The following is a 12135-nucleotide window of genomic DNA, read 5'->3' on the forward strand; positions in this document are numbered from 1 at the left end:
CCAGGATTTTGATTTTAGCTTTTATTTACAGATAGGGGCCTTGGGCAACTCAGGAGGGCTCACTTTCCTCCTTTGTAGATTGGGGTTCAACGTGCTGACTTCTGGGTTTGTGGAGTCAGAGGCTGGCTGAGAAAATGCTTCGTCAGTCGTGACAGGCTGCACAAAGTGAGCCAGTGGTTTCCTGCTGACACCGTAATCCTTACTGTAAATACAGATGAGGAGTTTTGGTTCATTGCTTTATCCTTACCCTTTACACAGTTTGGTGAGTAGTGTAATCTCAGAATATGAATGAATAGATGAATGGTAAAATAATATGTTGTACTTAGAAAGGATAGCAAGCCAGAGGCCCAGCATCTGGCCCCAGTTCTGCCCCCCCTTCCCCCCCCCCCCCGACTCGTTGTCACCTCTGGCAAATCTTTTCTCTTCGCTGGGCCTCAGTTTTCCCATCTGTCCAATGAAGGTTTGGACCAAGGAATTATAGTCTGCGGCATTAATGACAAACTATGCCTCCGGCATGGAGTTTCTGCTCCTGATCGGTAGTGGGGTGGGAGGGGGTCTGATGAAAGGCTGGGATCCTGTTGGACTGTCCTTTTACAGTCAGACTCCCGACTCCACACCCTGGGCCTGTGAACAAGGCCTTGTTGGGGAGAAGGGGGTTCTCCTCATTGTCGGTAGCAGCCCCCCCCCCCTGCCCCGTGAAGGCTCAGGAGGGGCCACCAGTGGAGCTATGGCCCGGGAGCCCTCCCTGACTGGTCCTGCTGGGCGTGTCGGGGTTAGGGATGGAGTCCATGCCCAGAAGGGCAAATGCTGGGTCCCCAGCCCTGCCACCTCTCTGACTGATCACAACTGGCTTCCTTGGCAGCATGGCAGGAGGGAAGAGAAGTCTCTGGTGTATCTTTGTGTGTGCACGTGCACCTGTGGTTGTGTGGTGTATGGCCTGGGGAGTTGGCTCCGGCTCTAGGCACATGTGTCTGGAGCATGACCAACCTCAGGTGGGTCTGGTACAGCCCAGTGGTTCCCCGAAGCAGAATCGCCAAGCAAACCGGCTGAGACGTGGGTGTGCCTTTCTTCCCTTGTGTCTTCAGCCAAAAAGGATCCAAAGAGAGAGAGAGTGAGTGAGAGAGAAAATCTGTGAGGGGAGGACACCGCTCAGCAGCCCCTCCCCCCTCCTTAGTTCTGCAGGAGGGGGACCCTTAGGGCCCACTTTTGGTGCTAAGCTCTGTTGGCTGATGGGAGAAGCACGTCAAACATTTGTGCAGGTCCTGTTATAGTTCATAAAGTCCATTTTAATTTACCAAGCACTTTACTGTTTCCAAACCCTTTATGGCTCTGAACCATCTTCCTTTCTTTTTACAACAATGCTTGAAGCTGCCCCCTGCCCCCACCACTTTTTAGAGGCACATTACAAGGCTCAGAGCAGGGAAGAGACAGGAAGATGGGGGGTGTGGCTGAGGCCAGAGGCCAGATCCTTTGATCCCAAGTCCTGCTATTTCTCTTCAGCTACATACCCAACTTCCCGCCCCCGCCCCCCACGCTGCTGGTTTGCTGCATGGCTGATTTGTTCACTCATTCATTCATTCAACAAACATTTTCTCAGGGGCGTGGGAGGAGCTCACAGGTACTGAGCAGTAACCACTTTGCAGGTTGCTTCATTCTGTTCTTACAACAACCTGCTGAGGAAGGTTTTAGTATCACCATTTTGCAAATGAGGAAAGGCCCTGAGAGCTAAATCATAGATAGGAAAGAGCAGACCCTGTGAGGATCCCTGTCTGTGTGACCTTGAGGCCTATGCCCTGTACCCTGTGTTTTCCCTGGGGCCAGGCCTGGGTACCCACGAGGGCACGAGCAGGACGCAGGAGCTCCTCGGGTGGGAGGTGCAGTCCTGGTACAACGGAAGGAAGCACTGAGGAAGCCTGCAGAAGTGCCTCTCCGCTCCCTCCTCCCTGCCCTGCCCTATTTCCCAGAAGCAAGGAGGAAGGAGGGGGACTCACATCTACCCTCTGGGTATTTGAGAGCCAGAAAGAAAGAACAGGCCAGGTTCAGGGTCCCCCAACTCCACAAGGACGCCCCAAACCAGCTGAGCAGAGACCGAGTCTCACCAGCACCATATATGTTCCTGGGGTCAGGGAAGGGCCCTCGGTGAGAAAGGAAATTGGGAAAATCCACCCCCCAGACCAGCCCCACCTCTAGGGCCCTATGCCCTGACCCTGACCTCTCCCAGCCAAAGAATTCTATTCATCCGCCCACAAATGTACCCAGCGTGGTGTTGGACTCCTTGTATTAAAAACTGTGGGGAGCCCAGTGCAGAAGTCCCCAGAGGTCAGGACACATGCCCCTGTCACTTTGCCCCTCAAATCCTCTGCTTCCTGGAGAAATGGTAGGGAAACCACTCCATCCAGTGTCAAGCAGCAGAGGAGGTCAGAAGCAACTCACTTACTGAGCACCTACTATGTGCCGAGCACTTTACAGGTTTGTCTGCCTTCAACATCAGGGCTGTCCTGTGAGGTCAGCGCTGGTAATTATGCCATTTTCTTTTTAATTTTTTTAATGTTTATTTTTGAGAGCGAGAGCGAGCATGAGCAGGAGAGGAACAGAGAGAGTGAGTGACACAGAATCCGAAGCAGGCTCCAGGCTCCGAGCTGTCAGCAGAGAGCCCGACCCGGGGCTCGAACCCACGAACTGTGATGACCTGAGCTGAGGTCGGACGCTCAACTGCTCAACTGACTGAGCCCCCCAGGCACTCCAGATGCCATTTTCTACATGAGAAAAGTAGGACTCACAGAAGGGAAATGATTAAACTATCTTGTTTTAGAGGCCCCAGGGGATCTGAGGGCAGGTAGTGACTCAGGCTGGTAGGTGAGGTTTTGGAAGTGAAGGGTGAGGGGCAAAATGACTCTTTGTGTGTGTGTGTGTGTGTGTGTGTGTGTGTGTGTGTGTGTTAGTAAATCTTTCTAGAATGTTCACTGTGGTGGAGGAGACCTTATGGTACATACTGGTGAAATGTCAGATGTTTTGAACCCAGGGAACTCCCAACCCGAAGGAAAAAGAAACCAGCCGCCATGATCAGGCAGGGTTGTGTTACGGAGACCACAGGTGGCATCTCTCTGTGTGCGGGGAGGGCAGAGAAATAAGACTGACAACAGCCAACGTTCCTGGAGCTTTTATCCTGGGTCAGGCATTTTCTATTTAATCCTTATAACAACACTATGAAGTAGGCATTATTATTGTTATTTTTAAAAAATTTTTACAGATGAGTAAACAGGCCCATTAGAGGTTAAATTAATTATCTTTAAAAAAATAGTTATTTATTTATTTTTGAGAGACAGAGAGTGACAGACTGTGAGTGGGGGAGGGGCAGAGAGAGAGGGAGACACGGAATCTGACACCGGCTCCAGGCTCTGAGCTGTCAGCACAGAGCCCAATGCGGGGCTCTAACCCATGAGCTGTGAGACCATGACCTGAGCCGAAGTTCGGATACTCAACCGAATGAGCCACCCAGGCTCATTCTTACTTTGAGTAAGAGTCAACTGATGGCATTTTGCCAACTGTCACCAGCTGCCGTAACGGAGATGTGACTGGTTCTCAGAGACTTTCAGAGCTGGTGATAAATCAGAAGCCTGATGTAGGCGGCTTCAGGCTGGGGTGAACTTGGTGTGAGCAGTTGCAATGACCATGGTGCTATTTTGAGAAACATTTGATCTGATCTAATTAGCAAATCAGATTTTTCTGTAGATACAGATTTTTGGAGCCGTTGATTGTGACTACCGTGAACTGCACTAAGCACGTTACACATATTATTCACTGAATATTCACCCCACTCTGGGGAGATGTGTGCTTGGAATATCATCAGCTCCATTTACAGGGAAGGACCTGAGGCTCAGAGTGTGAAGTGCTTGGCAACGATCACAAGACAAGAGAGAGGCAGAATTTGAACCCAGGATTGTCTGACCAGAGTCTGTAGTTTTAATTACTGTCCTTTCCAAACATTTTGTATCCTTTATCCCACCGGATGCTTACAAAAGCTCTGTAAAGCAGATATGTTATTGTCGCCATTCCACAGATGAGGCCCAGAGAGGTCAACCGTTTTACCAAAGTTGCACAGCAGTAGGTCATAAAGCTGAGCCTTATGATTCCAAGTGAAGAATATACAACATGCTTTCAAATCTGCCATTGCTTGGGCCCATTAAAAAATGTTTTTTATTGTGGTAAAAAACGCATAACAAATTTCCCTTCTTAGCAATTTTTGAGTACACATTACAGTGTTAGTAACTATATGCACATTATTTTACAACAGGCCTCTAGAACTTTCCTATCTTGCCTGACTGAAACTCTATACCTACTGAAAAACACTTCCTTGTTTCTTCTTCCCTCAGTCTTGCAATCACCATTCTGTTTTCTGTTTCTATGAGTTTGATTACTTTAGATACTTCATTAAGTGGCATCATTTAGTATCTGCCATTTAAATTTTTTTTAAGTTTATTTTTAAGAGTGGGGAGGGGTAGAGAGAGGTGGGGACCCAGAATCCCAAGTGGGCTCCAGGCCCTGAGCTGTGAGCGCAAAGCCTGACACGGTGCTTGAACCCACAAACCGCAAGATCATGACCTGAGCTGGTGTCGGACGCTTAATTGATTGAGCCACCCGGGCGCTGCAGGATTTCCTTCCTTTTAGATGCTGCGTAGTAGTGGTCGATTGTACATACAGCCCACATTTTGTTTATCCATTTGTCTGTTGATGGACATTCGGGTGGCTTCTACCTCTTGGTATTGTGAATAGTGCTGCTATGAACTTGGGTGTGCAAATATTTCTTCAGTATCTTGCTTTCTTTTCTTCTTTAAGTGTTTAATTTTGCTCTTTATTTTTGAGAGAGTGAGAGCTTGGGGGAGAGGGGCAGGGAGAGAGAGAGACAGAGAGACAGAGAGAGAGAAAGATGGAATCTTAAGCAGACTTCACAATGTGGGACTTGATCTCACAACCGTGAGATCACGACCTGAGCCGAAATCAAGTGCTGGACCCTAAGTGACTGAGCCCAAGCTCTGGTTTTCAGTTCTTTTGGAAGTATACCCAAGTGAGAGTTCTGAGTCATGGTAGTTCTATTTTTAATTTCTGAGGAAACTCTGTGCTGTTTTCCATAGTGGCTGTATCATTTTATATTCCCACCAGTGGTACGTAAGCGTTCCAATTTCTGCACGTCCTTACTAACACTTGTCATTTTCTGCCTTTTTGATAGTGGCCATCCTACCAGGCGTGAGGTGATAACGTCATTGTGGTTCTTTTTCCCTGATGACTAGTGGCGTTGAACATGGTTTTACGTGCTTGTTTGCCATTTGCCTATCTCCTTTGGAGAAACCTATTGAAGTCCTTTGCTCCATTTTAAAATCATTTATTATTAGTTTGTTGTTATTGAGGTGTAAGAGTTCTTTACATATTCTGGATATTAACCCCTTACCAATATATGGTTTGCAAATATTTTCCCCCATTCTGTAGGCTGCCTTTTTCTCTGCCGACTGCTTCCTTTGCTAGAGACATTGTTAAAATTTGACATAGCCCCGTGTGTCTACTTTTGGCTCTTGTTTCTTGTGGTCCTGGTGTCATAGGCAAGGAACTGTTTCTCATTCCAGTGTCACGATGCTTTCTCCTTATGTTTTCTTCTAGGAGTTTTACAGTTGCAGGTCTCATGTTTAGATCTTGAATCTGTTTGGAGTTAATTCTTATATAGGGTATAAGATAAGGGTCTGTCTTCATTCTTTTGCATGTGGGTATCCAGTTTTCCCCTCACCATTTGTTGGAGAGGCTCTCCTTTCCCCATTGTGCAGTCCTGGCACGCTTGTCGAAGATAATCTGACCTTCTATGTGAGGGTTTATTTCTGGGCTCTTCGTTCTGTTCCACTGGTCTTTATATCTCCCCTTATGCCCGCCATGTTGTTTTGATCATTACGCTTTGTAATAAGTTTTAAAAATCATAAAGTGTGAGCCTCCAGCTTTGTTCTTCTTTCTCAAGATTGTTTTGATTCTTTGGGGTCCTTTGAGGTGAGATTTCATATGAATTTTAGGATTTTTTCTGTTTCTGCACAAGATGCCTTTGTGATTTTGATAGGGCATTGAATCGGTAGATCACTACAGGTAGGTTGGACATTGTAATGGTATTGTCTTCCAATACATGAATATGACATGTTTTTCCATTTATCTGTGTCTTTTTTTTTTTTTTTTGAGAGAGAATGAGGGGGTGGGAGTGGAAGAAAGGGAGAGAAAGAGAGAATCTTAAACAGATTCCATGTTTAGCACAGAGCCCGATTCAGGGCTGGATTCCATAACCCTGGGATCATGACCTGAGCTGAAATCAAGAGTCAGATGCTCAACTGACAGCCATCAAGGTGCCCCTGTGTCTTTTTAAATTCCTTGCCATTGTAAATGGGACTATAAACTTTTTTTTTTAATGTTTTTATTTATTTTTGAGAGAGACAGAGAGACAACACTAGCAGGGGAGCATCAGAGAGAGAGGGAGACACAGAATCTGAAGCAGGCTCCAGGGTCCGAGCCAGCTGTCAGCACAGAGCCTGATGTGGGGCTTGAACCCACGAACTGTTAGATCATGACCTGAGCTGAAGTCGGATGCTTAACTGACTGAGCCACCCAGGCACCCCCCTTTTTTATTTATTTTTAATTATTTTTTAATGTTTTTATTTATTTTTGAGAGAGAGAGAGAGAGAGACAGTGTGAGCAGGGGAGGTCAGAGAGAGAGAGAAGGAGACACAGAATCCAAACACAGGCTCCAGGCTCTGAGCTAACTGTCAGCACAGAGCCTGAAGCAGGGATGGGATTTTATTCTTAATTTCCTTTTCTCTTTGACCCAGTTTTAAAATTTTAATTTATTTTTTTAATTTACATCCAAGTTAGTTAGCATGTAGTACAACAATGATTTCAGAAGTAGATTCCTTAATGCCCATTACCCATTTAGCTCATCCCCCCCTCTCTTTGACCCATTTTTAAATCTTTATTTTACCAGTGAGGAAAGAGAGACTCAGAGTCATGGAGTGAGCTCAGGGTTTGAACCAGGCTTGGATTCCAGCCCCAGCGCTGCCCGTAGAAGCGATACGGAGGCAGAGCAGGCCCTCCCCAGCTCTTTGCCTCATTCCCGTTCTCAGGTCATAGGACAGTCCTGTGAGCAGGTAAGTTGGCCAGTGAGTGGTTTGCTTCCAGCAGGGGCCATGGCCTGGCTTAGGAGATGGGCCTTGGAGTTCAAAATCCCATCTGCCACTTTTCAGCTGTGTGACAGCAGACAAGTCTCTGACCTCACTTTCTTCTCTGGAAAAATGGGCATTTTGTGAAACTCACTGTGCAAGGCTGCCTTGAGGAGGCAATGTGATCACGGGGAAGAAGTGTCTGTATATTTAATCAGTAAACGGTGCCTAGTGCCCTGAGCTTAGGTGGGCTGGCTGCGGACCCCTGCTGTCCGGCCCACCCCACAAGGCGAGGAGTTTTTGGATCCTTGTGTAAATGTCCACGTGGAGCCTGTGTGCCTCCCACAGCCCACTTCCCCCAGGCTTGCAGTGCTGTGAGGAGCTGCTGCTGCAGGAGATGTGCATGAACTTGGATGTGAGCGGTCTATAGCTTATAAATGTTTAGACTTTTGTACTTTTGACCCCGAATGACCCCAAAATGCTGGAGCCAGTCTGAGTGGTAAACCCAACTTCCCACCTCAGCTACAGGGGAAGTAATTAGCGCATACTTTGCTGCTGCCCAGATCTGGGTGGTCCCTCCTCTCTGAGTGTTTGGCTAAGGATGGGAGTCCTTTCTCCAGGCTTCCTAGGGGCTGACCGATGTTCCCAGACAGAAGGGGAACGGCAGGGGGTTGGGGCTGAAGGCTCTGTAAGGTAGAGGGTGGGAGATTCAGAGGGCAGAATTTCTCTGTCTCCATGAACATTTATGGCTCCCCCCGCCTACCCCCAGCTGAGGGCTGGGCCTGGGCTGCTGCCCAGCCTGGAGCCATCAGGGAGCTGTGCCCTCATGTAAACCTGATTGGTCTGAGCTGCAGCCTTCTTTCCCTCTAAATGCTCACTCCCTTCCTGACCTATTGAAATCTTTGTTGGCATTAGGCTAAGGACCTGTCTGGAGGTGACAGCAAAGTCAGGATGTGGGTTAGAGCCCCTGGGCCAGTGGTGACCATAGTCCCCTCCCCTGGCTTCATGTGGCTCAGCCAATGGGAAGAGGGGGGCCTGCCTGGCCATTGTGACCACTTTGCATGCTTATTTTTGGAAAATTGTTAAAATTGCAACATTTTGCAGTTGAAGAAACTGAGGCTCAGAGAGGTGAAGTCACTTGCCCAAGGTCACACAGCAAGCAAATGGCAGAGCAGGTATAGAACCCAGGTCTTTCTGACTCTAGAAACAGGTTGTTCTCCCCCAGAGAGACTGGACACATCTCCTTCATGCTAGTTTCCTCTGTATAATCATCGGTGGGAGGGGGGGGTAGGGTGTGCTTGGTCATTCATTCATTCAGTCCCCAAAGTCTGACATTGAGAATGAAGAGATGAAAAAGGTCTAGTCCTTGCTCTCCAGAAGGTCCAGATTGGTGAGGAAATGGCCATAGAAATTAATGGTTAACAACCCGTTGTACCAGGTGCTATACTGAGGAACATTGCCCAGAACCGTGGTGACCCAGAGGAGAAGCCTACTCATTCTGCCCAGGGCAGTCAAGGGAGGGGGTCTTAGGGGAAGCATTCTTTAGACTGAGTCTTAAAAGATGAGTAAGGTTTACTAGGTAAAGCAATAGGCAAAAAACACTCTCAACAGTGGCCCAACAGCATGTGCAAAGGGACAGAGGTTTGAGAAGAAATGGAGTCTTTAGAGAAGCAGCAAAGCGTTCAGTGTGGTTGGAATACAGGTTGAGTTGTTTAAAAAAGGCTGGCGGGAGATGAGGTGGGAAAGGAGCTGGGACTTGGTCCTGGGCAATGGGGAGCCATGGACGGCGATAGATGAGTCAAGTATGTGGCTGGCAGCATGTTGACACACAGCACGTCTCAAACTTCAGTGCACTCACAAATCCCCTGGGAATCTCGTTAAAATACAGATTCTGATATGGCAGGTCTGGGGTGGAGTGTGAGATTCTGTATTTCTAACAAACTCATGTGTGATGCCGATGCTGCTGGTCCGAGGACCACCGTTTGAGTAGTAAGTTTGTAGAGGGCTCGTTCTGCCCTGTGTGGAGGCTCCTCTGGGGAGTGGGTAGCTACTGGTACGCTCTTTCCTTTTATTTTTTTTCTTTTTAAGTTTATTTATTTATTTTGAGAGAGAGAGAGAGCACAAGTGGGGAAGGGACAGAGAGAGTGAGAGAGAGGATCCCAAGCCGGCTCCGCACAGTCAGCACAGAACCCAAAGCGGGGATCAATCTCACCAACCATGACATCATGACCTAAGCCAAAATAAAAGTCATACATGTCACCGACTAAGCCACCCAGGCGCCCCGACTGGTCCTCTTCTGTCCCGGGGGAGACCAGGCCTTGACCCTCTTCTCGAGTCCGTCCTCTTGCACATCTCGCAAAGCGGCCCAGATGGTTGGTTTCTGGGTATTTGTTCACGCAACATATGTTTGCCGACCTCCTGCTCTGACCCAGCTTGTGCTGGGTGCTGGCGATGGGAGAGGAACAGGAAATGCCACTTCATGGTCCGTGTCACCGCCATCTCTTGCCTCCCAAATGGTCTCTCTGCTTCCACTTTGTCCCCTGTCCTCTATTCTCTGTCCTGCAGTCAGGGAGTCCAATCACGTTACTCACCTGCCTGACATACTCCAGGGGTTCTCCAGTGCAAACTCCTCACCACGGCTTAGGGACCATGTGGGTCTGTTGCCCTCTGATCTCATCCAGATCTTCCCATTTCTCGCTCCCCTAGGTCCGCACTGACTTTTCAGTTCCTTGAACATGACACCTTTATCCCTATCTTGGGATATGATGAACTTACTCCTGCTGCAGGCCCTTTGCACATGATACACTTTGCCTAGAAGAGTATTCTATTCTAGATTTTCTCTTGACTTGTTCCTTCTCAGTTTTTAGGTTTCAGCCAGGGAAAGATATGGACCCTAAAGGTTATACAATTTGAGAGGCCCTCTTGAAGAAAAGCTACCAAATTGCAAATGCACAATTAGGTACAGGACCTAGGGAGGGGCCTTGAAGCTTACACTTCGTTGGCCTCTTGGTAAATCTTCCTCTGGTTTTGTTTATAGGTCACCTCCTCTGAGAAGCCTTCCCTGGTCACTCTTCTTTTTTTTAATTAGTTATATTTTTAAAGTTTATTTATTTTTGAGAGAGAGAGAAAGGGGGGGGGAGAGAGAGAGAGAGAGAGAGAGAGAGAGAGAGAGAGAGAGACATAGAATCTGAAGCAGGCTCCAGACTCTGAGCTGCCAGCACAGAGCCTGACATGGGGCTCGAACCCACGAACCGTGAGATCATGACCTGAGCCAAAGTCGGATGCTCAACTGACTGAGCCACCCAGGCACCCCTGGTCACTCTGTTTAAAGCAGCCCCTATCCACACACTTCACCATGTCACTATTTTTATTTCTTTTATTAAACTCATCACAATTTGAAAGTATTGTGTTCTCTTGTCTCTCTACTTATTTTTGTCTGTTTTACCTGACTAGAGAGTAAACTCGTCAAGAGCAGGGGACTTGCCTGCTTTCTTCCTGCAGTGTCACCAGCGAAGTGCCCAGTGTCCTCTGCCCTACAGGAGCCACCGTCTAGTGGCAGACAACGTGCTACTAGGGGACAGGAGGCGGGAGGACACACAGGCAATTTTGATGACATAAGAAGCTGTGAGCGCTGAGAACTCAGGGGATGAGTCCTCTACCAGGTCTAGGGGCAGAGAGCAGGGTGTGAAAGAGGCAGGGGGGCTTAGGAGAAACTGGCTGGAGGAAATGGGGTCTTCTTCTTTTTTAAATGTTTACTTTTGAGAGAGAGAGAGAGCAGGGGAGAGGCAGAGAGAGAGGGGGACAGAGGATCTGAAGCCAGCTCTGCACTGACAGTAGAGAACTCTATGTGGGGTCTGAACTCATGAGCCGTGAGATCAGGACCTGAGCCGAAGCCCAACTGAGCCACCCAGGCGCCCCCAGAGCAGTCTTAAAGAGTGATCAGTAGGCAGCGTGGCAGAGAGAGCGAGGGAAGCATGAATAAAGTCCCCAAGACCCAGAAGAGACTGGGTCTCAGTGGTTACATTTGGGTGATGTCAAAGGGTTCCTTCCATTGCTGCAAAGGGACAGCTGGGTCTTAAGTGTGGGATGAAAGCTAAGGGACAAGGAGTCACAGGATCTGGGAAGGCGGCAGAAGTAGGAAGAGCCAGGGTGATGGGTGCTGGAGTCCCTGGGGGCAAAGCGTTAGGCAGAGACAAGGGTTCAGCCCAAGACACCCCCCCGCACTTTTTTCCTGGAATATTTTAAAGCAAAATTGAGATACTGTATAATTCTACTGACAAATACTTCACTATGTATACCTAATAGATAAGGAATCAAAAATATAAAAATATAGAACCATGATATCATTATTACACCTAATAAAATTATCATTAATTTCTGAATTCCATCTAATACTTAGTCTGTGCTTGAGTTCTTTCAATCATCTAAGAAAAATTTTTACAATTTTTTTTCATTTTTTGAATATTTAATTTTGAGAGAGAGAGAGAGAGAGAGAGAGAAGAGCAGGGGAAGGGCGGAAAGGGAGGGAGACACAGAATTGGAAGCAGGCTCCAGGCTCTGAGCTGTCAGCGCAGAGCCTGATGCAAAGCTGGAACTCATGAGCTGTGAGATTATGACCTAAGCCGAAGTCAGGCACGTAACCGACACAGCCACCCAGGCGTCCCTTTTTGCAGTTACTTTGAATCAGGATACAAACAAGTTTCACACAGCATTTAGTTGTTCATCTAAGCTTCTTATTTTTTTTTTTAATTTAAAAAAAATTTTTTTTCCATAATATTTTATTGTCAAATTGTTTTCCATACAACACCCAGTGCTCTTCCCCTCAAGTGCCCTCCACCATCACCACCACCTGTCTTCCCCCCTACCCCCTCCCCCCCAACCCTCAGTTCATTCTCAGCTTTCAATAGTCTCTCAAGTTCTGCATCCTTCTCTCTCCCCAACTCTCTCTCCCTCCTCC

This window comes from Suricata suricatta, chromosome 8 (genome assembly GCF_006229205.1).
Source record: "Suricata suricatta isolate VVHF042 chromosome 8, meerkat_22Aug2017_6uvM2_HiC, whole genome shotgun sequence".
In the NCBI taxonomy this organism is placed as follows: domain Eukaryota; kingdom Metazoa; phylum Chordata; class Mammalia; order Carnivora; family Herpestidae; genus Suricata; species Suricata suricatta.